The sequence below is a fragment of the Ovis aries genome, chromosome Y, assembly GCF_016772045.2.
Source record: "Ovis aries strain OAR_USU_Benz2616 breed Rambouillet chromosome Y, ARS-UI_Ramb_v3.0, whole genome shotgun sequence".
In the NCBI taxonomy this organism is placed as follows: Eukaryota; Metazoa; Chordata; class Mammalia; order Artiodactyla; family Bovidae; genus Ovis; species Ovis aries.
In genome coordinates, this window is record NC_082741.1 from 13,530,713 (window position 1) to 13,556,488 (window position 25,776).

The 25,776-nt window shown below is 48.4% G+C and overlaps 1 pseudogene; it reads right to left on the reverse strand.

The window, feature by feature from the left end:
* Window positions 1-11,392: 11,392 nt before the first annotated feature.
* On the reverse strand, window positions 11,393-25,301 carry LOC132658920 (zinc finger protein 280A-like; annotated as a pseudogene).
* Window positions 25,302-25,776: the final 475 nt, after the last annotated feature.

Below are 25,776 nucleotides of genomic sequence, written 5' to 3' on the forward strand. Positions count from 1 at the left end.
ATTCCACTTCAGGATATAAATTCAAAGCAAGTTAACATGGGGTCTTGAGATATTTGCACAGCCATGCTCAGAGCAGCACGAATCACAACAACTAAGAGGTGGAAGCATCTAAATGTCCATCAACTGTGATACATACATACAATGAAACATTATTAAGCCATATAAAGAAAATTCTGTCACATGCTACAACATGCATGATCATTTCAGACATCAAGCCAAATGAAATCAGCCAGTCATACAAAAAGACAAATACTGCAAGTTTCTACCTGTATGAAATAGCTAACATAGTCAAGCAATAGAAAGGAAACAAAAAAGAACGATGGAGTCCATGGTCTAGGTAAACAGGGAAGAAAAGAGGAGTCGTTGTTTAATGGGACAGGTGATGGGTACAGAGTTTCAGTTTTGCAAGATGAAAAGGTGTAGAGATCTGTTTCATAACAATGTGATAAGGAATTCCCTGGTAGTTCAGAGGTTAGGACTCCACGGTTTCCTATCAGGGGCCTGGGTATGATTCTCAACCAGGGAACTGTCATTGAAGCTGCACAGCACAGCTATAACAATGACAATAACAACAAAACAACACTGTGACTATGTGTGTGTATATGTGTTAGTCACTCAGTTGTGCCCAACTTTGCGTCCCCATGGACTAAAGCTCACCAGGTTCCCTTCTCCATGGGATTCTCCAGGCAAGAATACTGGAGTGGGTTGACACTTCTTTCTCCAAAAGGCTGATGAAAGTGTGTGAAATACTTAGCATGCAAAAATGGTTAAAATGGTAAAAATTTAAGTTAGGTGTTTTCTACAACAATTAAGAAAAGCATTTAACCTCCAGGAAAAGAATTTGAATAGACATTTCCGACTCTTTACAACCCCATGGACTGTAGCCTATCAGGCTCCTCTGTCCATGGGATTTTGCAGGCAAGAATGCTGGAGTGGATTACCATTTCCTTCTCAAGGGGATCTTCCCGACCCAGGAATTGATCTTGCAGGCAGACACTTTCCCTTCTGAGCTACCAGGGAAGCCCCTAGCAAAATGTAAATCAGTCTCACTGAGATACTACTTCACACCCATACTACTTCACACCCAATCAAAAAGAGGAATAATAACAAGTGCTGCAGAGGATGTGGAGAAAAGGAATCTTCAGATACTGTTGATGTAATTGCTATAAAATGGTACAACCACTACTGGAAAAGTGGTTTGTCAGTACCTCAAAAATTAAATATAGAGTACTCATGTGATCCAGCAATCTCCCTCTTTTGTATATATCCATAAACACTGAACATGTTTAGTCCATGCAAAATCAGTGTTCACAGCAACATTACTCACAACAGCCACAAAAAGTACACCATCCAAGTATTATCCATTAATTGACAAATGGATAAACAAACTGTGGTATATGCTCAAAATGGACTGCATGGAAGCCACTTACCATATTCATATACCATATTCAGCCATAAAAATAAAACAAAAACATTCACTGCTATACAGCCATGAAATGGATGAATCTTGAAAGTACACAAACTAGGGGACTTTCCTGGAGATCCAGTGTTTAAGACTCTCCAAAGGTTCCATCCCTGGGCTGGGTACTGAAAGGTCAGGGCGAGGTCAGGATGAAAGGTCAGGGCGAGGTCAGGAAGAAAGGTCAGGGCGAGGTCAGGCACGCCTGGGCATGTCGGGACATGCGTCAGCAGAGGGCGCTGCAGACACACTCCGGAGATGGGCAGGCAACCAAGCCGACCAATCAGGAGCCGACACGAAGCCCTCACCGTCCAATCAGGAGCTGGCACGGAGCCCTTGGACACCAATCACCGCCGAGCCGGTGTTTTCTTCCTTATATGGGAGCCCCGGCCGGGGCTATAAAACCCCTTCCCCACCCCTCACACCTCGCAGACTCCGCAGACTCCCCCACAGACTCCCTTTACCCCGCTGACTCCCTTTGCTTCCCAGACCCCCCCTCGCTCCCCTGCTTACCTGCCCCTGGGAGTTCTGCCCGAGAGCGACCGCCCAATAAAAGGCCCTGAACAACGGCCCATAGGGGTGGTTCCTTCTTCCCGCGGCGTTTCTTACATCTGGCGCCCAAGGTGGGGCTCGAGGTGAGGGCTTCCAGCACTCGCCGTTGAGGCCCCCTCGAGCTCCACCGCCGCCGCGGTAGCCCCCGGACCCAGCCGGCTGACCAGCCCCCCGGACGGCAGGATACAGGGTAAGTCCCTTTGGCTTTGGAGCCCGCCCTCCCTGGCGACCACTTCCTAGGAACCAGTAACGGGTGCGCACTTACTGGGTCCTCCCGGTCACCAGCTCGTGAGGGAAATGTCCCAAACGGCTGTGTAGACCTCCGGCTTTGGCCTCCGGCTTCGGCCTTCCTCGGTCCCCAGCTCGGGAGGGAGACGTCCTGAACGGCTGTTCGGATCCTCCAGCTTCGGCCTTCTTTGGTCCCACAGTACGGGAGGAAGACGTCCGGAACGGCTGTGCGGATCCCCGGCTTCCCTTGGCATCCAAAGACGTTCGGGCAGCGGGGGTTAGTCTCCGTTTGGTGATCGCCATGGGATCGACGGCCTCCAAACCCGATCCCCAATATTCCACCCCCTTAGGGTGCCTGCTGGCTATCCTGCGGACCCTAAAATTAAAGGGATACGTCTGCCATATTGGCTCACAATGGCCAGCCACAGGGACATTAGACTTTGACGTCCTCCGTGATTTAGATAACTACTGCTGGAGAACGGGAAAATGGTCTGAGGACCCCTACGTTCAGGCCTTTTGGGTGTTGCGCTCTCGCCCCACCCTGTGCACCTCATGCACTCCCCGCCAAATCCTGCTTATCCTGGCTCTCCCTATTCCACCCTCCCGGACCAAACCAGCTCCTCCCGTCTCTGAGTCCCCTGCCTTTTCTGTTCCCCCGGAAGATCTGGTGGCCCCTCCTCCCTATACCTCTCCCACGGCCCTTACCCCTTCCACTCTGGTTCCTCCTACCTCCCCTTCCACTCCGGGCTCTCCTACCTCTGCTCCAGCCCCCGAGACTCCACCACTGGTCCCGGATCCTCCGGCCCTTAGCCCTATCCTGTATCCTCCTCTTCCCCCCGTCACTCCCTCCCCTTTCCCGGTTAGCTCCCACACTCGCTCCCACAGCAACCCTCCAGGAGCCTCCCTTCCCCCTCCCCCAGCCCCGCTATTCCCTCTCCGACAAGTAGCCGGAGCTGAGGGTCTAGCCCAAGTCCATGTCCCCTTCTCCCTCCAAGACTTAGCACAGATTGAGGCCAAACTGGGTTCCTTCTCCTCCAACCCCGCTCAGTACATCAAGCAGTTTACTGGTCTGACCCGCTCCTACGCCTTGACATGGCAGGACATGTATGTCATCCTGGGGTCTACCACCACCCCTGAGGAGACACAGGCCATCTGGATGGCAGCCAAGGCTCAGGCCGACCAGCGGCACTATGCCAACCCCTCCCCCGAGCGTCCCCCAGGGGCTCAGGCGGTTCCCGACATTGACCCTGATTGGAACTACCAGGAGAGGGGTGGCGGCCAGCTGCGAGTACGCTGTATGATCAAGTGTATCCTTGACAGGATGGAAACGTCCTCTCACAAGGTTGTAAACCTCCTCAAACTAGATGAGGTGACCCAGGGGCCTGACGAAAACCCAGCCATGTTCCTTAATCGGCTGACCGAGGCCCTCGTCCAATGCACCAGGTTGTCACCTGAGTCCCATCGGGGCGGCCACCTTGGCCAATCGTTTTATCTCCCAGTCTGCCCCCGATATCCGGAAAAAGTTGGCCAAGGCTGAGGACGGCCCTCAGACCCCTATCCGAGACCTGGTAAAAATGGCTTTTAAGGTCTACCATGCCTGCAAGGAAACTGCTGAGGCCAGCCAAAAGACAAGGCTCAAGCAAAAGGCCGAATTTCAGGCAAGCCTCCTAAACCAGCAAAGCCAGGCCTTGGTAGCAGCCCTGCAGTCGGCGTCGGGCTCGGGGCCCCAAAACCCCCCTCCAGGGGCCTGTTTCAAGTGCGGCCAAGAAGGGCACTGGGCCAGGATATGCCCCAGTCCGCGACCTCCTTCCAAGCCATGCCCGTTGTGCAAACGACGAAGACACTGGGCCGGTGACTGTCCCCAGGCCTCTCGGGCCTCGACCTCTAGGGGCCGGGGACCAGAGCGCCCCAGGGAGACCTCCTGCCCTCCTTCGGCTTTGGAGCTGCTGAACTTCAACGGAGACTGATGCCGCCCAGACTCGGGGACCCCAATAACCCAAGCCGAGCCCAGGGTAACGCTCCAGGTAGTGGGTAAGTCCATCAATTTCCTACCTATTCGGTCCTTCCCTCTTTCGGAGGCACTTTACGTCCTTTCCAGGTTTCGGCTATGGGCATTGACGGCCAACCCTCGTGTCCGCTCCAAACCCAGCCACTATCCTGTCAGTTAGATTCCTGTCTGTTTACCCACTCCTTTCTGGTCATCCCCTCCTGCCCTACCCCCCTCTTGGGAAAAGATATACTGGCTAAGCTGAAGGCCACTCTTCAGTTAGCTCCAGGGTCGGCTCCCACATCAGGGGCCTTCCTAATGCTACTGGTTGACCCTCCAACCTCTTCTGTTAATCCTGAGGTCTGGGACACCCGAGCCCCGGTGGTGGCTCAGCACCACCCTCCAGTCCTCATCCGACTAAGGGACCCCATCTGTTTCCCAGCCCGGTCCCAGTTTCCTCTGTCTACTCGCAACCTCAGAGGGCTAAAGCCCATCATCGACCGTCTCATGGGACAGGGTCTCCTGATCCCCACGACCTCCCACTGTAACATGCCTATCCTCCCTGTTCGGAAGGCTTCAGGAGACTACCGGCTAGTGCAGGATCTCCGCCTGATCAACGCGGCGGTGATCCCTGCCCATCCACTTGTCCCTAACCCCTACACCCTCCTTTCTTCCATATCTCCTCAGACCTCCCATTTCACAGGGATGCCTTTGTACCATCCCACTTCACCCACATGCCCAGACATCGAACCTACCGCTATCTGCTGGTCTTGGTGGACACCTTTTCAGGATGGGTCGAGGCCTTCCCCACAGCCCGGGAGACGGCGGTGGCAGTGGCGGAGGTCTTGACGGCCCATCTCATTCCCAGATTTGGACTGCCAAACTCTCTCCAGTCTGACAATGGGCCTACATTTATCTCGCAGATCTCTCAGCAGGTGGCTGCGGCCCTAGGTATCGGCTGGCATCTTCACATCCCCTATCGGCCCCAGTCGTCAGGCAAGGTAGAGCGGGTGAACGGCATCATCAAGACACATCTGACCAAGACAGCCACAGTTCTGAGGCAAGCCTATCTTGGGTCGACCTCCTTCCTCTGGCGCTCACTCGCATTCACACCACACCACACTCCAAAACAGGTTTGACCCCTTCTGAACTGCTCTACGGCAGGCCCTATCTCCTGACTCACCTCCCCGAGGGAGAGGCTCCCCCACTCGCGGGGTACCTCCCCCTCTTCTCCCTCCTACGATCCTTGCTGAGGGAACACACAGACCGGGTCCTGCCACAACCGACAGACGATGCAGGGCCCAACCGGCCTCTAGCACCAGGAGATCAGGTACTGCTGAAAACCCTGAGTCCCCGCCCACTACAGCCTCGCTGGACGGGACCCCATACTGTAATCCTCACCACTCCTATAGCCGCCAAACTCCTAGTACACGAGCCCTGGTATCACCTGACCTGACTTAGACGAGCTCCCCGGGGTCTCCCGGAGACGGGTGGCCCCGGGAAGACATTAGGGAGAGCAACCGACAGAGAGGACAGAAAGAGTAGGACAAAGAGGAAGACAAGAGAAGGAAAGAACAAGGAGGAAGAGAGCAAGAGTAGAGAGGAAGTGAAAGAAAGCAAAAGAAAGTCGGAGAAAGGAAAGAGAAGAGTTGAAAAGAGAAGGCAAAAAAAGTAGGAAAGAGAGATAGAGTGGTGGAGAAGGGAAGGAAGGAAGAAGGATAAAGACTGAAACTGAAAGAGTGAGAGACGAGAGACAGAAAGGAATTAGAAAGTGTGACAGAAGGGAAAGGAAAGAGAAAAGAGAGACAGAATCGAAGGAAAAGAGAGAGAGAGATGGAGAGAAACCGAAGGATTGGTCCCCCACTCTTTGACTGTCCCTAGCCCTCACATACTTGACCACCTGCTTCCTACTCCTGGGGTGCTATTCCCTTGGGACACCCTGACCTGGTTACCAGCTCCATCCTCACGGGACCCCTGAGGCTGGTTATCCACCGCACCCCTTTTCACCCCAACCTCGGAACAATGTGGGGCTCTCTACGCTGGGTTGTTCTGGGGGTACTGGGGGTCCTGGAGGAAGGGGGACACACCAACCAAAACCCCCACCAGTCCTTTCAGATGACTTGGACGCTCCAGAACGGACTGACTCGCGAGGTACTCAATCTGACCACTGGAATTCACCCCCCCCAGCCCCCACCCCCCCGCCAGTACATGGTGGCCAGATCTGTATTTCAACCTCAAAGACCTTATAAAGGCTTCTTGGGCAGCGACCTGGACCAGAAACTTTGGGTTCTGGGCATGTCCTGGACACCTAAAGGCACATAATTGGGAGACTTGTGGAGGACTGAAACATTATTTCTGTTGGTCCTGGAGCTGTGTCACCTCCAATGATGGGAGATGGAGATGGGAGGTCGGGAACTGGGACCTAGTCAATTTCTCGTTTGTCCGGCCCTATCGTGGGATTGCTCAGGTGAAAGTAATGTTCAACCAGGAAGCGGCTAAACTGGAGAGGTCTTGGGTATCTGGGCTGTCATGGGGCTTCCAACTCTATGCTGAGTGGTTTGAAGCAAAGCCAGGGGGAATTCTGGTTGTTAGTCAGACAATAGAACCTGTTCAGGCCCATGATGTGGGGCCCAACCAGGTTATTGCACCTCCCCGCCCCTCACCACGGGGGACAAACGCCATAAATGTGACCTCGCCTACCCTCACACCCTCCCTTCAGCTGACCCGGACTGACCCGCTAGAGACCCAGGAACCCCTGTCGGCCTTAGTCAAAGAAACTTACAAGGCCCTCAACCACTCCAATCCTAATGCGACCCAATCCTGCTGGCTCTGCTACACCCTACATCCACCTTACTACGAGGCTGTGGGCTTAAATGCTACCTACAACTTATCCATTCTGTCCAACCCACCGCAGTGCTCTTGGGGAGACGGCAAGGTGGGCCTTACCATGAAAGAAGTATGGGGTTCGGGGACCTGCTTAGGAACAGTCCCTATGGATAAACAAACCTTGTGTGCCCAGACTGGCGATGGTACCAACTTCACCAATAAGACCTACATCATACCCGACACTGGGGGATGGTGGGTGTGCTCACAGACTGGGCTAACGCCCTGTCTCCACTTGGCTGTCTTCAACCAGAGCAGGGAATTCTGTGTCATGGTAGCGGTAGTGCCCAAGATTACATACCATCCAGAAGAGGTCTTCTACAACTTTTGGGACCAAAACACTCCAGCTCCTAGACATAAGAGGGAGCCTGTTGCAGCTATTACCCTGGCAACGCTGTTCGCCCTGGGAGCAGCTGGGACGGGCACGGGCATTGCTTCCCTGACCACACAACATCAGGGCTTCATCACCCTGAGGGCCGCAACTGACGAAGACATGGCCCGCATAGAAAAGTCCATGAAGGCCCTAGAAAAGACCCTGACTTCCCTTTCCGAAGTGGTATTACAAAACCGTAGAGGATTAGACCTGGTCTTTTTGCAGCAGGGGGGCCTCTGTGCAGCCCTCAGAGAAAATGCTGTTTCTATGCTGATCATACTGGGGTGGTTCATGAGTCCATGGCTAAACTAAGAGAGGGATTAGAACGCAGGAGGAGAGAGAGGGAAGCTCAGTAGGGCTGGTTCGAGTCCTGGTTCCAGAGCTCCCCTTGGCTGACAACTTTGCTATCCTCCCTAATGGGACCGATCATCATTCTCCTACTGCTCCTGACTTTTGGGCCCTGTATCCTAAACAAGCTTTTGACCTTTATCAAACAGAGGCTCGACACGGTCCAGCTGATGGTGATGCGACAACAGTACCAGGGGCTTCCAACAAGTACTCTGTGCAGAGGCCCCCTGTCATCCCAACCGTACCCTACCCCATCCCGGCCGTACCCTACCCCTCGTCGCCCCATTCAGCAGGAAGTAGCCAGAGAGAGTCGGTGCCCCTTGTCTTATATCAAAAAGGCCGGGATGAAAGGTCAGGGCGAGGTCAGGAAGAAAGGTCAGAGTGAGGTCAGGCACGCCTGGGCATGTCGGGACATGCCCCAGCAGAGGGCGCTGCAGACACAGTCCGGAGATGGGCCAGCAACCAAGCCGACCAATCAGCAGCCGACACGACGCCCTCACCGTGCAATCAGGAGCTGACACGGAGCCCTTGGACACCAATCACCGCCGAGCCCGCGTTTTCTTCCTTATATGGGAGCCCCGGCCCGGGCTATAAAACCCCTTCCCCACCCCTCACACCTCGCAGACTCTGCAGACTCCCCTGCAGACTCCCCCTACCCTGCTGGCTCCCTTTGCTTCGCAGACCCCCCTCACTCCCTTGCTTACCCACCCCTGGGAGTTCTGCCCAAGAGCGACCGCCCAATAAAAGGCCCTGAACAACGGTCCATAGGGGTGGTTCCTTCTTCCCGCGGCGTTTCTTACAGGTACTAAGATCCCACATGCCACACAGCTAAATAAATAAATATTTAAAAAGAAAATATGACATCTGAATAAAGCCAGACACAAAGGTCACACATTGTATGTGGGAGAACTGTAGGTGGAAGAGAAGCAGGAAAGAGAAGCACTCTGTAATCCAAGTGAAACATTTTTTTCAAGGAGGAGGAAATGAACTACTCTGATAAAGGCTGCCAATAAATTAAATAAAATAACAACTAAAAATTGACCACTGAGTTAAACATTTGAAATTCACTTGTGGCTTTGACAAGAGTGGCTTTAAAGGAAAATGAGAGAACTCGAGATAACAAAGTCTATGAACAACTCTGCAGAAGTCTATAATAAGCAAATATGAAATAAAAGCAGCAGAAGCAGGATGTGCCACCAAAAAATGGATTTTTAATGAGAGGTCACGTTATAGTCAGTCTGTTTGCTGATGGGAGCCCTCCAGAGAAACAGAAAACTTAAACCAGGACAAAGAGGAGACTAGCTAGAATATCAAGAAATGAGTAGGTCTAGAACTGAGTAGATCAAGAATTGAGTACATCAAGCCGGAGAGCACACAAGCTGGAGAAGGCAATGGAACCCCACACCAGTACTCTTGCCTGGAAAATCCCACGGACGGAGGAGCCTGGTAGGCCACAGTCCATGGGGTTTCGAAGAGTCGGACACGACTGAGAGACTTCAGTTTCACTTTTCACTCTCATGCACTGGAGAAGGAAATGGCAATCCACTCTCAGTGTTCTTGCCTGGAGAATCCCAGAAATGCGGGAGCCTGGTGGGCTGCTGTCCGTAAGATTACAGAGCCGGACACGAATGAAGCGGCTTAGCAGCAGCAAAGCACACAAGAGGAGTACACAAGACAAATAATTTGCTCACAGTAACAGAACTGAGATCATATGAAAGAAAAAGAAAAAAAAGGCTTGCATGGTGATTAATGGGTATGGTAACCAGCCTTCAAGTGAACTGAATCTCCTGATATTCCCACCCCTGTGTAGTTCTCTTTCAATCTATCACACGGTTAACCTGTGAGACTAAGCAAATACACAGTGAAGATGTGTAACATCTGAAAAAAGACTCTGCACTTTATCATGGGTGCAAGTGCTTTCCTGAATCACTACTACCTCAGGAGAGATCCTAGGCCAAGAGATAACAAGTGTTAAGTTCTTTCAAACTATTCAATTTTGAGATCATATGTACAACACAAACATTTCAAGTTTTAATACCATTCACATCATACTTACACACAGAAGAGTTCTCCTATAAATACAGCAAAAATTAACACACACACACACACACACACACACACACACACACACACACAAACCAAAGCACCTAAAAACAGGAGTTACCTGGCAGGCCAGTGGTTTGGTTAGGACTCAGCCCTCTCACTGCCAGGATCCTGTGTTCGATCCCTGGTTGGGAAACTAATATCCTATGAAGCCACATGTTGTGTCAAAACAAAACATGCTGTGAAGTTCAAAGCTGTACCAGCGAGATAAGTATACACACAGCTGTAGGCACAAGTTGCTGAGCATAGAGCTACCTATGATCTTGTTTACTTGCATGAAATGAACTCAGACCGTACCTCGCCCCCATCGAGTGGAGTTCACTTACTTAATGAAATAAAGCCCTTAAGGGTACAGAAATGAGCAAGTAATCCCACGTGAACATGTTAAATCACAACACATTTTCTTTGAATGAACCACTTGATTCATTTATTCATTTGGCCATACTGCTTGGCTTGTGGGGGTCCCACTTCCCTGACCAGAGATTGAATCCAGACCACTGCAGTGAAAGCCCAGAATCCTCATCACCAGGCCACCAGGGAACCCCCACACCTGCACTGCTTTGCTGTCCTAGCTAAAACCTTAGGATATGTGCATTGCCCCATTTTAGCCTCACCAAGTGGTTGGAGTCAGCTCTACACAGCTTGAGACCCATGGTGCTCTTATTTTTTTCTTTCAAAAAGGCAGGAGAAAGCAAGTCACCTGTTTTTAAGCTTGCCACTCAGAAAGCTGCAAACCTGAAACCATGATTGCCCTGAAGTCAGCACCCGCAATCAGGGTCAGGTAATCCCCAATCAGGAATACTCTGTCTCAACAGCAATGTGTCAGTCCACGAATTAATGGAGAAAAACGGAAAGTAAGAAAGCCACAACTTTGTCCCTTATTGTAAAGATGTCTGTCACCTTACCTCAGGGGCCCACTGAAAACCTGAGCGCTTGAGACCTCCCAGACAGGAAACGGTCACATCCTGGGGATGAGCAGAGGGAAAGGTCAGGGTGAGTCACCTGTTCCGGGAACATTCTATCCCCCCAGGCCCTACCTGGTCCTACGCTACGGATGCAGACCAGGCGTCTCACACTCAACCAGAGCAAGTGATTGAACTCCTTTTCCCTGAGCTCCTTCCTCCCACCTCCCTTCTCTCAGTAACAAACAAACAAATACCTCATCTGCCAACTTCCCGAACCAAAGGCCTGAACCTCGGGGCCTCCAGGGACAGGGCAGCCCTGGATTCCGACGAGAGGCAGAGGAAACAGGAAAACGACCAAAGCACCAGGGCAGTGAAGAGGCCACTAGATAGTTTGGTTTTTTTTTTTTTTGGCTGCGCCCACCTGACTGTGCCTGGGTGCAGAACCGGGTTGTGCCGTGAAGATTTGTGTGTGTGTGTGTGTGTGTGTGTGTGTGTGTGTGTTTAAATACATTAGGTTCCACAGGAGAACTGGGGGTATGCCGGGGGCCAGGGGCCTAAGAGGACCTTTCTGCGAGCTGGCTTGTCCTACACCCCGGGGAAGAAAGCTGCTGAAGAGCAGAATCCACCCAGACTAGAGAGGGGAGAGGGCAAAAGAATCCACCCAGACTAGAGAGGGGAGAGGGCAAAAGGAGCCTGAGGCCCGTGGGTCCTGCCGCACGCTCCCTCCTGAGGGCCCGCGGGCCCTCACCAGCTGCCCCGCCGAGAAGGCCCCGTGGGAGTGGGGACCCGAGAAACCCTCCCTTTAGCCGTCAGGCGCCGCTTTGGCTGAACCACGCTCCAGTCCTTACCGGTCCCCATTGGCGGAGGTGACAGAACTGCCTGCCGCTCACCTGCCCTAGGCAGTGCCCGGATTAAGCCTGAGGAGGCGAGCCTGAGGCGATGGGGCCTCCTCAGGTCTGGGGCGCCGCCTCAGCTCCCCCTACAGGCGTGCAGGCTGCCTCCGATGATTGGCTGCCAGGTGTCGGCGCCTGCAATCTGATTGGCCGCGAGGCCGAGTTGGGCGCATGCGCGGGTGATGCACCCCACCCCCCCAAGCCCCAACCTCATAAAAACACCCGCTGTGGGCGTGGTCAGGCTGAATCTGAATCTCAAGGGTCTTGGGTCAAGATTTGCTCAACTCACCGAATGGGAAAGAAGGAAAAAACAGATGGCACAGTCTCCAGGGCACAGGGCTGGGAACGGCCTCCAAGTCTACCAGGCAAGTCCAGTGATGGTGTCCAGCAGTCACAGCCCTCAGGGGTGACCTCCCTTAAGCAAGTTCTTTGCTTAAGGAACTTGACCATATAGTGGATCTTGAAGCCCCTCCTCTTGGAATTACATTTCAATCAATGCCTGCCCCTGTTTTTGCAAGGTTATTGTGAGCTGAGAATGAGCTTTACTTTCTTGTTCTTCTTCTTTCTTCTTCCTCCTTCTTCCTTCTTCCTTCTTTCTCCTTCTCCTCCTCCTCCTCCTCCCCCTTTCTCCTCCTCCTTTTTCTCCTTCTTCTTTCTTCTTCTTCTTCCTTTTTCTTTTTTTTAATTTTAGAGCTTTCCACTTTTAATGGCTGAGGAAAACCAAAAAGAATTTTATTTTCTGACGTGAAAATTGTGTGAAATTCAATTTTCGGAGTCGTTAAAGTTGGAACAGGGACTTGCCAGTTTCTTTGGTTATTATCTATGGCTGAAAACTTAATTAATCGCCAATGATCATATTCGCAAAGCCTAACATATTTCTTTTTTGGCCCTTCACAGAGTCTTTTTTAAATGCCCTGTTCTGCTGGAAGTCTCCTAGTAGTCACATGGGAGAATAAAGTTTTGGTTTTGTTACAATATTTTCTCTCTAATGTATTCATTTTTCATTCTTTACTAATTTCATTCCTTCATATCGCTATAAGTTTGTTCTGTTGCTCATCCTTACAACTTTTTGAGATGATTATTTGTAACTCTCATTTCTCTTATATCTAATGCTATAAATTTACCTTAATTTGTTGCTGTTGTTCAGTCCCTCAGTCATGTTGGACTCTTTGCTACGCCATGGACTGCATGCAGCACACCAGGCTTCCCTGTCCTTCACTGTCTCCTGGAGTTTGCTCAAACTCATGTCCATTGAGTTGGTGATACCCTCCATACATCTCATCCTTCGCTGCCCACTTCTTCTCCTGCCCAGTCTTTCCCAGCATCAAGTCTTTTCCAATGAGTTGGCTTTTCACATCAGGTGGCCAAACTATTGGATCATCAGATTCAGCATCAGTCCTTCCAGTGAATAGTCAGAGTTGATTGCCCTTAGGATTGACTGGTTGGATCTTGCTGTCCAAGGGACTCTCAAGAGTCTTCTCCAACACCACAGTTCAAAAGCATCAATTCTTCGGCACTCCACCTTCTTTATGGTCCAGCTGTCACACCCATACATGACTGCCGGAAAAACCATAGCTGTGACTAGGTGGACTTTGTCAGCAAAGAAATGTCTCTGCTTTTTAATATGCTGTCTAGGTTTGTCATAGCTTTTCTTCCAAGGGCCACATAGCTTTTAAGCTCATGGCTGCATTCACCATCCACAATCATTTTGGACCCCAAGAAAATAAAGTCTGTTGTTGTTTCCATTGTTTCTCCGTACAAATTTAACTATGTCCCACAATTTTTGCCGAATAGAATGTTCATTATCATTCACTTTCAAGTATATCTAATATTCTCTTCTAAAGACAAGACTATATATTGTACGGGCTTCCCTGGTCACTCAACTGGTACATCACTTTCCAGCCAATGAAGGAGACACAAGAGGCCTGGGTTCGATCCTGGGTCAGGAGGATCCCCTGGAGAAAATAATGGCAATCTGTTCCAGGATCCTTGCGTGAAAATTCCATAGAGAGATATATCATGTATTAATATAGTTATTTATATTTTCCAAGTGAATGGCATTTTAAAAGATGTTTCTTGGTCAATTTCTCATTATTGCATTATAGTCAGATGACACAGTCTAAATATTACTGATCCTTTGTATTTGAAGATTTCCATTCAGTTAAGTATACCGTACTTCAAATTTCCTTCTCAGTGAAGTCAAGATTAAGTGGGTGTTATGTAGAGAAAATACTGGCAATGTCTAAAAAGTATATATGTGAAATGACTTCCTTTATGCTTCACAATTATGCCAGCATCTTTCAGTAGGGTACCTTTAACTAAGTTCCAGGGTTTTCTCAAATTTTACCGGTTTTTCCACAAATGTTCTTTCCCAGTTTCATATTCCCATATAGGATACTGACCTGCATGAGAATATATAGCAAAAAGCAACAGATACCTCCCTTAGCTTACTCTGGTCTGTAGCAGTTTCTTACACTTTCCTTGTTTTTCATGACTTTTGACAGTTTTCAGGAGTCCTCCAGGGACAGGTATTTTGCAGAATGACTCTCTATATGGGTTTGGTATGTTTCTCCTGATTGCCCTGGGGTTTATATAATTTTAGAACTATACCTCCAAGGCAAAATATCTTTCTCATCACTTCCCCTCAAGGATTCATACTATCAAAATGACTTGCCACTAGTTCCTCTGCTATAAAGTTGTCTCCTTCCTACTGACATATTCTGTTCTTGGAAACAAGCCACTAAACACAGCCTACATTTAGGGAGGGGCATGGAATCTCATCTTGAGGAAAATATCTAAGAGATACACAAATTACTGTGTACACAAGTTAATTGAAACTCATTTATAAGGAAGATCTGGTCCTTCTAGCCATATCTTTTAATTTTAAATTAATTAAAGTAAAGATTTAATAGGTTTCCCAGTTGGTGCTAGTGGTAAAGTACCTGCCTGCCAATACAGGAGATGTAAACAACGTGGGTTCAACCCCTGGGTCAAGAAGAACCCCCGGAAAGGGAAATGGCAACCCACTCCAGTATTATTGTCTGGAGAATCCCATGGACAGAGGAGCCTGGTGCACTACACTGATGGGGTTGCAAAGAGCTGGGCAGACTGAAGCCGCTGAACACACACAAAGATTTAATACCTCAGTCACACTGGCTGCATTTTAACATTTGGAAAGTGGCATATTAGACAAGGACATAGAAAATATTTTTATTGAGAATTCCTTAGTGATCCGGTTGTTAGAGATTTGTGCTTCTACTGCAGGGGCCAGAGAGTCAATCCCTGGTTGAAGATCTAAGATCCCTTAATCCTCACAGCAAGGCCAAACAAACAAACAAACAAACAAAAACCCTGCCAGATGAACACTCCATCTGATAATTCAGATAAAGAATATAAGCAGAACACCTCACAGAAAAGAAACATAAGCATTTATATATGTGAAAAGCTGATTGCCCTTATTAGGGAATACATGTAACAATTATTAAAAAAAATTTCTATTGCTGCAGAAATGTCTGTGAATAGCACTGACTTAGGTGATTGTTTTGCCAACCTTTCTTCTTTTCAAATGTAGTGCATATTAACACGTGAAACTGCTTTAGTTCTGTCTCAAAAATTTGCTATTTTCACTATCATTCAGTTCAAATAGTGCTTTTCCCATAACAATTTCTCTTAGGAGCAATAAGTTATTTAGGTTCAGAAGCAGGAGAAGGAAGAGCCTAAAACACAACATTAAAGAGGCTTGTGAATTACAGACATGCCACTTTTGCACTTTGGGTTCCTGGCAATCCTTACTGTATCCTCAGCCTGTTTGCAGTGATATTGCTTCGTTTTCAAACTTTGGGAGTCCTGTACGCCTCAGTTATCTTTCTGGGTTTTTGTTTGGTCATGCCACAGAACCTGTGGGATCTTAGTTCCGCAACCAGGTGTTGAACCCTGGCCATTGACAATGAAAGCATCAAGTCCTAACCAATGAACCAACAGGGATTTCTCATATATTTTTCTTTCTTTCTTTCAAATATTTATTCATTTACTTTTGGCTGCGCTTGCTTTTAGTTCCAGCACAAGGACCCTTCAATCTTCATTGTAGCATGTGGCAGCAGGAATTTTAATTGTCACATGTGGTATTTTTAGTTGCAATATGTGGGATCTAATACCCCGACCAGGGAATGAACTTGGACGCCCTAATCTGGGAGCACCGAGTATTTCCACTGGACTACAGGGATGTCATTCCCATGATCGAACCCAGGTCTCCCACATTGCAAGTGAATTCCTTACTGTCTGAACCACCGTAGCTTTGACTATAAGAATTGTGGTCAGCAGAGTGATGCCTTAGCTTTTTTTTTTTTTTTTTTTTTTTTAATGCTGTCTATGTTTGCCATAGCTTTTCTTCCAAGGAGCTAGTTTCCTTTAATTTTGTGGCCACATTCACCATCTACAGTAATTTTGGAGTCCAAGAAAATAAAATCTGCTGTTATTTTCAATTTTTCACCATTTCTTTGCCATAAAGCGATAGGACCAGATGTTGTGAACTTCATTTTTTGAAATTTGAGTTTTAAGCCAGTCCTTCACTCTCCTCTTTTGCCATCCTCAAGAGGCTCTTCATTTTCTGCCATTAGGGTGGCATCTTCTGCATATCTGAGGTTGTCACTGTTTCTCCAGCAATCGTGATTCCAGATTGTGCTTCATCCAGCCCAGTGTTTTTCATGATGTACTCTGCAATTAAGTTAAATAAGCAGGGCAACAGTATATAATCCTGACATACTCCTTTCCCTATTTGGAACCAGTCACTTGTTCCATGTCCAGTTCTAACTCTTGCTTCTTGACCTGCATACAGATTTCTCAGGAGGCAGGTCAGATGGTCTGGTATTCCCATCTCTTTAAGGATTTTCCAGAGTTTGTTGTGGTTCACACAGTCAAAGGTCTCATCACTTCATGGAAAATAGATGAAGAAACAATGGAAACAGTGACAGAATTTATTTTCTTGAGCTCTAAAATCACTACAGATGGTGACTGCAGCCACGAAATTAAAAGATGCTTGCTCCTTCGAAGAAAAGCTGTGACAAATCTAGAAAGCATATGGAAAAGCAGAATTACTTTGCCAGCAAAGATCCATGTAGTCCAGGCTATTGCTCTTCCACTAGTCAGGTATGGACGTGAGAGTTGGAGCGTAAAGATGGCTGAGCACCAAAGAATTGATGCTTTTGAACTGTGGTGTTGGTGAAGATTCCTGAGTGTCTGTTGGACTGGCAGCGAGATCAAGCCAGTCAGCCCTACAGGAAATCATCACTGAATAGTCACTGTAAGGAATGATACTGAAAGTGAAGCCCCGACACTTTGACCACCTTATGGGGAGAGCTGACTCATTAGAATACACCCTAATGCCGGAAAAGTTTGAAAGAAGGAGGAGGGGATGACAGAGAATGAGATGGTTGGATAGCATCACACACTCAACGGACTTGAGCTTGAGCAAGCTCCAGGAGACGATGAAGGACAGAGAAGCCTGGTGTTCCGCAGTCCATGGGATCGCAAAGAATGAACACGACTGCCCAACAACAAATTATTATTTGTCTTGCTTGATGTTTTTCTCGTTTCTGCAGCTTTTCACTTCTAATTAAATTTGTTCTTTGAAACTCATGGAAGGTCTAGGACCAGAAATGTTTCTACAAATAAGGGAGGACGTTGGTGGGGGTTGGGCAGGGGATGGTCTATCACTGGGAAAGCCCTGCAGGGTCCTGCTCAGTTATATGATGAAGCAGACTGACAATGCCACGTGTTCAGTAGAAATGGAAATGCCAGTACTGTTAGTGGAAATACACACTGCTTCAATCAGTTTCAAAAAAGCATTTGACTGTACCTGCATGTTAGAATGGCTAAGTCAGTAACATCTGCCTGCTGTGGAGGAGACCTTGGTTTGAACCCTGGGTCGGGAAAATCCTCTGGCGAAGAAAATGCCAACCCAATGTTGTATTCTTGCCTGGGAAATCCTATGGACAGTGGAGCCTGGTTGGCGAGTCTATGGGGTTGTAACAGTTAAATACTACTTAGCAACGAAACCACTACCACATGCGTTGTCAGAAAATCTCATGTCGAGACATATAGATTTAGCTATCCTAGAGAAATTACAATGAAAGACACAAAAACGTTCATAGGCAGCTTATTCAATAAGGAAAAATACGAGCCTTAAATTTCAGGCACAGTAAAATGGACGTCTAAGACTATGCCAATTCATCTGAGGGAATTCTACCCAGCAATCAAAAAAGAATGTTCCACAGCTACATGCAATAAGAATGCATCTCACTTATTTAAAGGAAAACGAAGACCAGGGGAACAGAAAGTCTATTGTGTGATTCTGTTTATTTAACACTTGAAACAAAGAAAAATGAATCCCTGGTGCTAGAGGTCAAAGAAGTGGTTACTTTGAGGGGCAGAGAGTGGCCAGTAAGGAACATGGAGATTTCAAAGCTACTTGATAGTAGAGAGAGGAAACAAATACAATCTCAGTTACAGTAAAGCCAGACTTTATTTAGTTGGGCTACAAAATAACCATAGATGGTTACTGGTGCCATGAAATTAAAAGATGCTCACTCCTTGGAAGAAAAGTTGTGACAAAGCTAGACAGTGTATTAAAAGAAAGAGACATTACTTTGCCAACAAATGTCCATAAAGTCAAAGCTGTGATTTTTCCAGTAGTCAGATACAGATGGAGGAGCTGCACCATAAAGAAGGCTGAGTGCTGAAGAATTGATCTTTTCAAACTGTGGTGCTGGAGAATGGAGAAGATTCTTGAGAGTCCCTTGGACTGCAAGGAGATCCAACCAGTCAATCCTAAAGGAAATCAACCCTGAATATTCAGTGGAAAAACGGATGCTGAAGCGCCAATGCTTTGGCCTCCTGATGGGAAGAGTCAACTCATTGGGAAAACAAAACAAAACAAAACGAAACCAAACCCTTGATCCTGGGAAATATTGAAGGCAGGAGCAGAAGGCATGACAGAGGATGAGACGGTTGGGTGGCATCAGCAACCCAACGGAATGAGTTTGAGCAAGCTTCAGGGGATGGTGATGGACAGGGAAGCGTGGCATACAGAAGTTCATGGGGTCACAGGGAGTCAGACACGACTGAGCAACTGAACAACAAAAGCCAGGCAGGGTCTTTATGTACAGCTGGCTGAACCTCAGTGGGGCTTTTTTGAATTTCTGGAGGTGGGTGGAACATAAATTTTTGGCCAGATCTCTTGCTGCAACCTGTCCGGAATATTTCGTGTCCGCAGTCAGTCTTTTTTGTGGTTTTTCTGGGTGGCACTTTGGAGTCAGTGTTCCTCACAATGATGGATGCTCTCTCTCTCAGTCCCAGCTGAACTGAACTTTGGATCATGACCTCTGTTTCAGGAGGCAACCCTCCCAAGTGCTCTGGCTTTTGGAATGACCGATGATTCTTGGTTTGGTTCTCTGTCTTTTCCTTCACGTTCAAACTTTGCAGCCAGCACTTGGAACACGGAAAGACCCTCCTGTTCCAGTTCCTCCAAGCGTGACTTACAAAGGATGTCACCTGTTTGAAAATTTTGAGGCAAAACAGACAAACAAATTGTTCATATTTCCATGCCATGTTCTAAAATATGCCTCTACATTGGCAAAGGCTGACAATCTGTAATTGCAAACACAGCAGACATAGGGCATTTTGCCAGGTTTGTGACTGTCCTTCATGTGCTGTAATAGAACCTGATCTGTTTTGAAGGACAATTCACAGATTTTACAGACCGTGGAGGGCTCCCAGGAAGCATGGACACTTTCCATGTGACACTGCAGCTGGAACAAGGTGGGAAACTGGTGGTGGCAGTGCTGACAGGTAGTGTAGATTTCTCAGCTGTCACCCTTCTGCCTCTCAAGCTCTAGATGGTTCCTCAGGTGGGTCATAAACTTGACATATTTTAGAACACTCAAGCAGCTGAGGCATTTAAAGGCTGTGTGAGTCTTCTGTTCTGGCTGCCATCTCTTGTATGCTGCCAGAGTAAAAGCCATCAAATAACATTTACTTTCATCAGTAAATTTGATCCCAGATTTACTTTCATGGCATCAACAGACTTGCTCTGAGTTGCAAGAGTCAAAACGTCCATTTTCTCCAGCCCTTACAAACTACATGGTCCTTCTGGATCCATAAGACGGAAGCATGCCTGGTCATTGGCATGAGTCCATGAAAATGATGCCACACTTTCAAATCTCCTGGGCTGTGCTTCTTAACCGTCAGTGAATCTAAGGAATTGCCTATGTGTCTTGTGCAAAAACACATTCTCATCCAACGGTTGTGGGTGGGGCCTGAGAGTCTGAGTTTCTCCCAAGCTCCAGTTGTTGCCCAGGCTGCTTAAGGTGTCCATATTAAACAGTGAGTATTAGAGAGCTTTTGAAAAGTACTGATGTTCTGATTGATCCTGTCAATCTTACTCCATACCCACAGACTCAGTTTCTCCAGGAATAGGACCAGGGAGTCAACGTTATTAAAGGTCTCAGGTATTTCTAAGGAGCAGGTAGGGTGCAAATGTGTAGCCAGGCAAATCACCCTACCATCAACCCTGTTTGGGGGCTTCATTGTGTCCTGCAAAATCCATAGGTTGGGGGGACTTTCCCAAAGGTCCAGTGGCTAAAACTCTCCACTCCCAGTGCAGGGGGCTGGGCTTCTGTCCGTGGTCAGGGAACTAGATCCCATGTGCTGCCAGGAAGACCAAAGACCCCATATACCACAACTAACACCTGGTGCCATCAAGTAAATTAATTCATTTAAAAAAAAATCTGTAGAGTGTCTAACCCCCAACACTTTGGAATGTAATCCTATCTGTAGATTATGCCTTTAATGAGGTGATTAAGTTAAAATGAGGTCACTAGGGTGGGCCCTAGTCCAATCTGATGGTTCTCTATATAAAAAGAGAGAGAGAAATTCCCTGGAAGGCCAGTGGTTAGGGCTCAGATCTTTCACTGCCAAGGGCCCAAGTTCAATCCCTGGTCTGGAAACTAAGACCCAGAAGAAAAGCAGCATGGCCGGAAAATAAAGAGGAAATTAGGACACACAAGGCATCAAGGATGCATGGACATAAAGGGACAGGAGGACCCGAGAATGTAGGTGCCTGCTCATTAAGGAAAGAGATCTCCAGAGACACCACACTGTCAACACCTTGATCCCGGATTTCTAGCCTCCAGAACTGGGAGAAAACAATTTCCTGTTGTTAAAGTCTCGTGTATTTCTGGTGGCCACCTTAGTACATTAATGTGTTCTTTAGATCAGGAGTCCCTAGAGAGGGCTCACCTCAAGGACAGTAGGGGGTATGCAGGTGATGACTCGGCTTCCAGCCGACTCCCAAACATCAACAAATGACCACCCACCCAGACTTTCCAGGATTCAGCCTCTTTCTGTCTCCCCTTCTTGCAGACACTACTGCTAAACGTCCCCACCCAACCCTCTTTCTGCCCCACCCCGCCTTTGTTTGTTTGTTTGTTTGCTTGTTTGCTTGTTTCTCTCCTAGACTCTGAGGGACAGAACCTTGAGAACAGAGTGAGACCTGTGCTCACACCATCCTGGATGTGAAGGAGAGTATGTGTTTTAATGGGGGGAAAAAAAAAAAAAAGGGGAAGAAACCCAAAGCTGTCTAGCAGAATCTTGTCACCAAGTGTACAGAAAAGCCTTCACATGTTAGGTTAGGAAGAAGCAGAGGACATGATTTCAACCTCTTCTTCAGGGAAGCTTTCTGGGAAGGAGGACAGCATGCTTTCTGTAGATGGATTGAGGGCAGATGAATTTATTGGAAGGCATTGGGTAGCCAGGAAAGGAATATGAGTGGAGAGGGGGTATGTCATCCTTCACTTCTCTCTACCTCCAGAAGTTTCTATGATACGGGCCACGGTCACAGGTCTCCCAGAGGTCAGGGAGAAAGGAACATTTGGTGACTTCATCAAAGCCTGGCCCATAGAAGCCTGGCTCTCAGCAGCCAACATCAGGCTTCTGGGGCATCCACCAGGCTCAGGAAATGACCTACTGGGAACTCTCTGGTAGTCCTGGGGTGGTTAGGACTCTGCACTTTCACTGCTGAGGGCGTGGATTCTATCCTCAGTTGGGGAACGAAGATCCTGAAAGCTGTGTTGGCTGGCAAACAAAAGAAACAACAACAAAAAAAAGAAAGACAGACATGACCTGTTCCCCCCTTTCCTGCTGTGGACAACCCCAAGGCCAACTCCAGTCCAGGTCCATTGCTGTGGTCAAGGAGGAAGCTCCCTGGGGCTTGTGGCCGTGGAGTGACGTGGTCAGCCTGAGTGTCCACCAACAAGGCTGAGCATCTCACACCAACTGAGAACCTGGTACCCAGGAGGAGATCAGGCCCTTGGGACAGGGCCGTGTAAGAAGTGAACTCGACAAGGTGTCCAAAAGGCACATCTTTCAAGAGGGCACTAATCCAGGTGGCTAGCCTCTACCCACTTCCTCCGTCTCTAGGGGAGAGCTTGTCCCTTCCATTGTTCTCAGAAATCTTTTCCTCTAATACTCTCCCTGGAACAGCTTTATCTCAAGAAATTGTTGTTGTTCATTTGCCCAGTTGTATCTGCAACCCCATGGACTTCAGCACACCAGACCTCCCTGTCCCTCACCATTTCCTGAAGTTTGCCCAAGTTCATGTCTATTGCATTGGTGATGCCATCCAGCCATCTCGTTCTCTGTTGCCCTCTTCTCCTTCTGCCCTCAATCTTGCCCAGCATCAGGGACTTTCCCAGTGAATCAGCTGCTTATATCACATGACCAATATAGTGGACCTTCAGCTTCAGCATCAATCCTTCTGACAAGTATTCAGGGTTGATCTCCCTTAAGATTGACTGGTGTGAACTCCTTGCTGTCCAAAGGACTTCCAGGAGTGTTCATCAGCACCACAACTCGAAGGCAACAATTCTTTGGCACTCTGCCTTCTTTGTGGTCCAGCTCTCACAACCATACATGACCACTTGGAAGATCATAGCGTTGACTATACAGACCTTTGTTGGCAGAGTAACATCTCTGCTTTTCAACACACTGTCTAGGTTTGTCATAGCTTTCCTGCCAAGAAGCAACCGTCTTTTGATCTCATGGTTGCAATCACCATTGCAGTGATTGTACAGCCCAAGAAGAGGAAATCTGTCAGTACTTCCACCGTTTTCCTTCTGTTTACCATGGAGTAATGGGGCTAGATGCCATGATCTCAGTGTTTTTAATATGTAGTTTTAAGCTGGCTCTTTCACTCTCCTCCTTCATCCTCACCTAATCAGTGCAGAGCGTCTGGCTTCTTGCTGCTTCTTCCCTCAGTTCGAATTCCCTGAGTAAGAAATCATAAAGGGATGGTTTTGTAGCTTCAATGCAAGGGTGGGACAGAGAGGGACCAAAACCTATGGGATCATGACACATTGAGAAACTCAATCAATGACGACTTGCACCACCTGCTTACCTACAGGATTAAAGGTGACGTGAAAGTGTTAGTCAGTCCTATCTGATGCTTTATGACTTCCTGTACTGTATCCCAGCAGGCTCCTCTATGGAATTCTCCAGGAAAGAATACTGGAGTGGGTACTCACTCCCTTCTCCAGGGGATCTTCCTGATTCAGGAACTAAGCTTGAGCCTCCTGCATTGCAGGTGGATTCCTTACCATCTGAGCCACCAGGAAAGCTCAAATCAAGGCAATGCTTATTTCCAGAACATTACTATAGTAAAATTTGGTAGTCCATGCCAGTCGCAGCTGTTTCGGTCACAAAAAGCGGTATAGTTGGAGCCCACCACTCTGAAGGGGTGCTGTTATTTGGTTTAGTTGCTAAATCTCCTCTGACTCTTAGAGGACTTGGTCTCAGTAAAGAGCTCTGGTGGGAAAAGAGAATTAGTTAATAGCCTTAGTATGGCCAGGGTGGCAGAGAACTAGGATTTGAAGGAAATTTTATCTTTACCATTTGGCTTAAGCTAAATACCTAAGGATTAAGGTTTTATGAACAACAACAACAAAAAAGTTACAGATGAATGACACCAAGGAGAAAAATGCCAAGTTACACTCAACACTGAAACACTGAACTCAGTAGTGACATTTTTTGACGATTGGGAACAGATTTCCATCAGCCTTTGAATAAATATTTGTGTGTGAAAGTTTTTATTCATGTAAAAAAATAAAATAAAACCTGTGGGGATATGAGTGACATAAAAGCACATTTAGACAATGGATTCAGGGATGTTGGGTTGTCTCTTAGAAACTCGAGGCTTGCCTGGCTGCTCAGTTGTGCATGCAATGCAGGAGACCCAAATTCAATCCCTGGATTGGGAAGATCTTCTGGAAAAGAGATCTGTTACCTGCTGTAGTATTCTCAGCTGTAGAATTCCATAGGCAGAGAAGCCTGGCAGCCTACAGTCCATGGAGTCCCAAAGAGTCAGACACGGCTGAGCAGTGGGAAAACGGGCATGGGCTGGTGGGTCCCAGAGGCTCCAGGTGGACTGCGGGTGAATATGACCCACGACTCAGGGGCTGATTTTGCACAGTGAACCCGTTTTGGCACTGCCCAGGGTACGAGATGGAGGATTTGCATCTGCTGAATCCACTGGGGAAAATGCTCCAGTCCAGGGCCTGGGTGAGGTTAGCAGTGAGGGTCCCTTGGAAGAAGGTTCCTTCTAGTGATGCTCACTCCTGGACACTTAGTTCAGCTGCCAAAAAGGGAATCAATGCAACACATTCATGCAGACAGACTAGGCCGCATCCTCTCAGATTTTATCACTGTGTTCAAGGCAGAGCGATAACCTCTTACTGAGAATTTCCTATGTAGTCAGAAAGGAAGTCTTAGAGGAAAACAATAATTGTGATTTGGACTTAGAGAGACTGGAGCCACTTCAACAATGATGCTTATTTAACTTTTTATCTTCTCTCGACTGCTTAGGAGGTGCAGTTTCCCCTCATGGTCCCTCCTTGCCATCTCGAGAATCACCTACTTTCCCCAGCTCACCTGGAACCTAAAACAGCTCAGGACAAATGTGGCAGGTGGGAGGGAGAAACAGAGCTTCGGACTTCAAACCTCATGCCTGATGGACCAATGTCCTCCTTGCTTAATTATTTGTCATCGCCTCAGCTAAGACATCACTCTCTCAGAAAAAATTCCCAAGGGCATCACACCTGACCGCCACTATGCAGACTCCCAGAAAGAAGTCCGCTTTGACAGCATCTAACCTAGGCCACTCCTCTGACCCTAACCAGGAAGGTCACCTGACAAGATGCCCGGGGACAGAGCGGCAGGATTGTGAGGACTTCCAAGTGGCCCGGGCACCCTGGCAATGTCCACAGCAGGCATAGAGTAGACATCCTGACAGTAACGAAAGAGACAGGCCCGTTCTGGTCTACGGAGATGGCGCCATGCCTTACCTGGGCACCTGGTGCAGGTGGCTATCGAGGAAGGAGATGGAGTTCAGGTAGAGCTCCTACAGGTGGGGCAGGTTCGGGAACTGGGCCGTGAGCTGGGTGATGCAGTGCTCCTCCTGTTTGGGAGCTGTGTGCGGCAACACGTGGATGCACCAGAGCAGCAGCCAGGGCAGGTTGCCCATCCGGCCCAGGTGCAGCACAAACCTTTCCAAAGTGGCCAGATTCCAGGTGCAATGCACCTCCAGGTCCTCGACACAGTCCAGCTGCACCACCTTCAGGATCCTCCTGATGCTCCGCGTGGGCATGGTGGAGATGCTGAGCTTCTGGCAGCTCAGGTGCCCCAGGCTTCTCCTGTTTTGCCTTCTTCAGCAGGCAGCTGAGCGTCTGGTTCCAGGTGTCCTCCTTGAGGCACAGGGGCCTGTGCCGGCTTTAGCCCACCTGCGCCTCCACCCTGCACCTCTTCTGCATGGACTGGGCTGGCTCGGGCTCCAGCAACGAGCAGACACTCTCCATGTTGCTGGATCACATGGTGCAGATATCCTGGTGGGCTTTCCAGTGCAAGTTCAGCAGCTGCAGCTTCCACCGCCTGCAGGGCCGCGGGGGACACGCTGAGCTGTGCAGAGGCCGACTGGCACCAGGACCCCGCGAGGGCTCTGC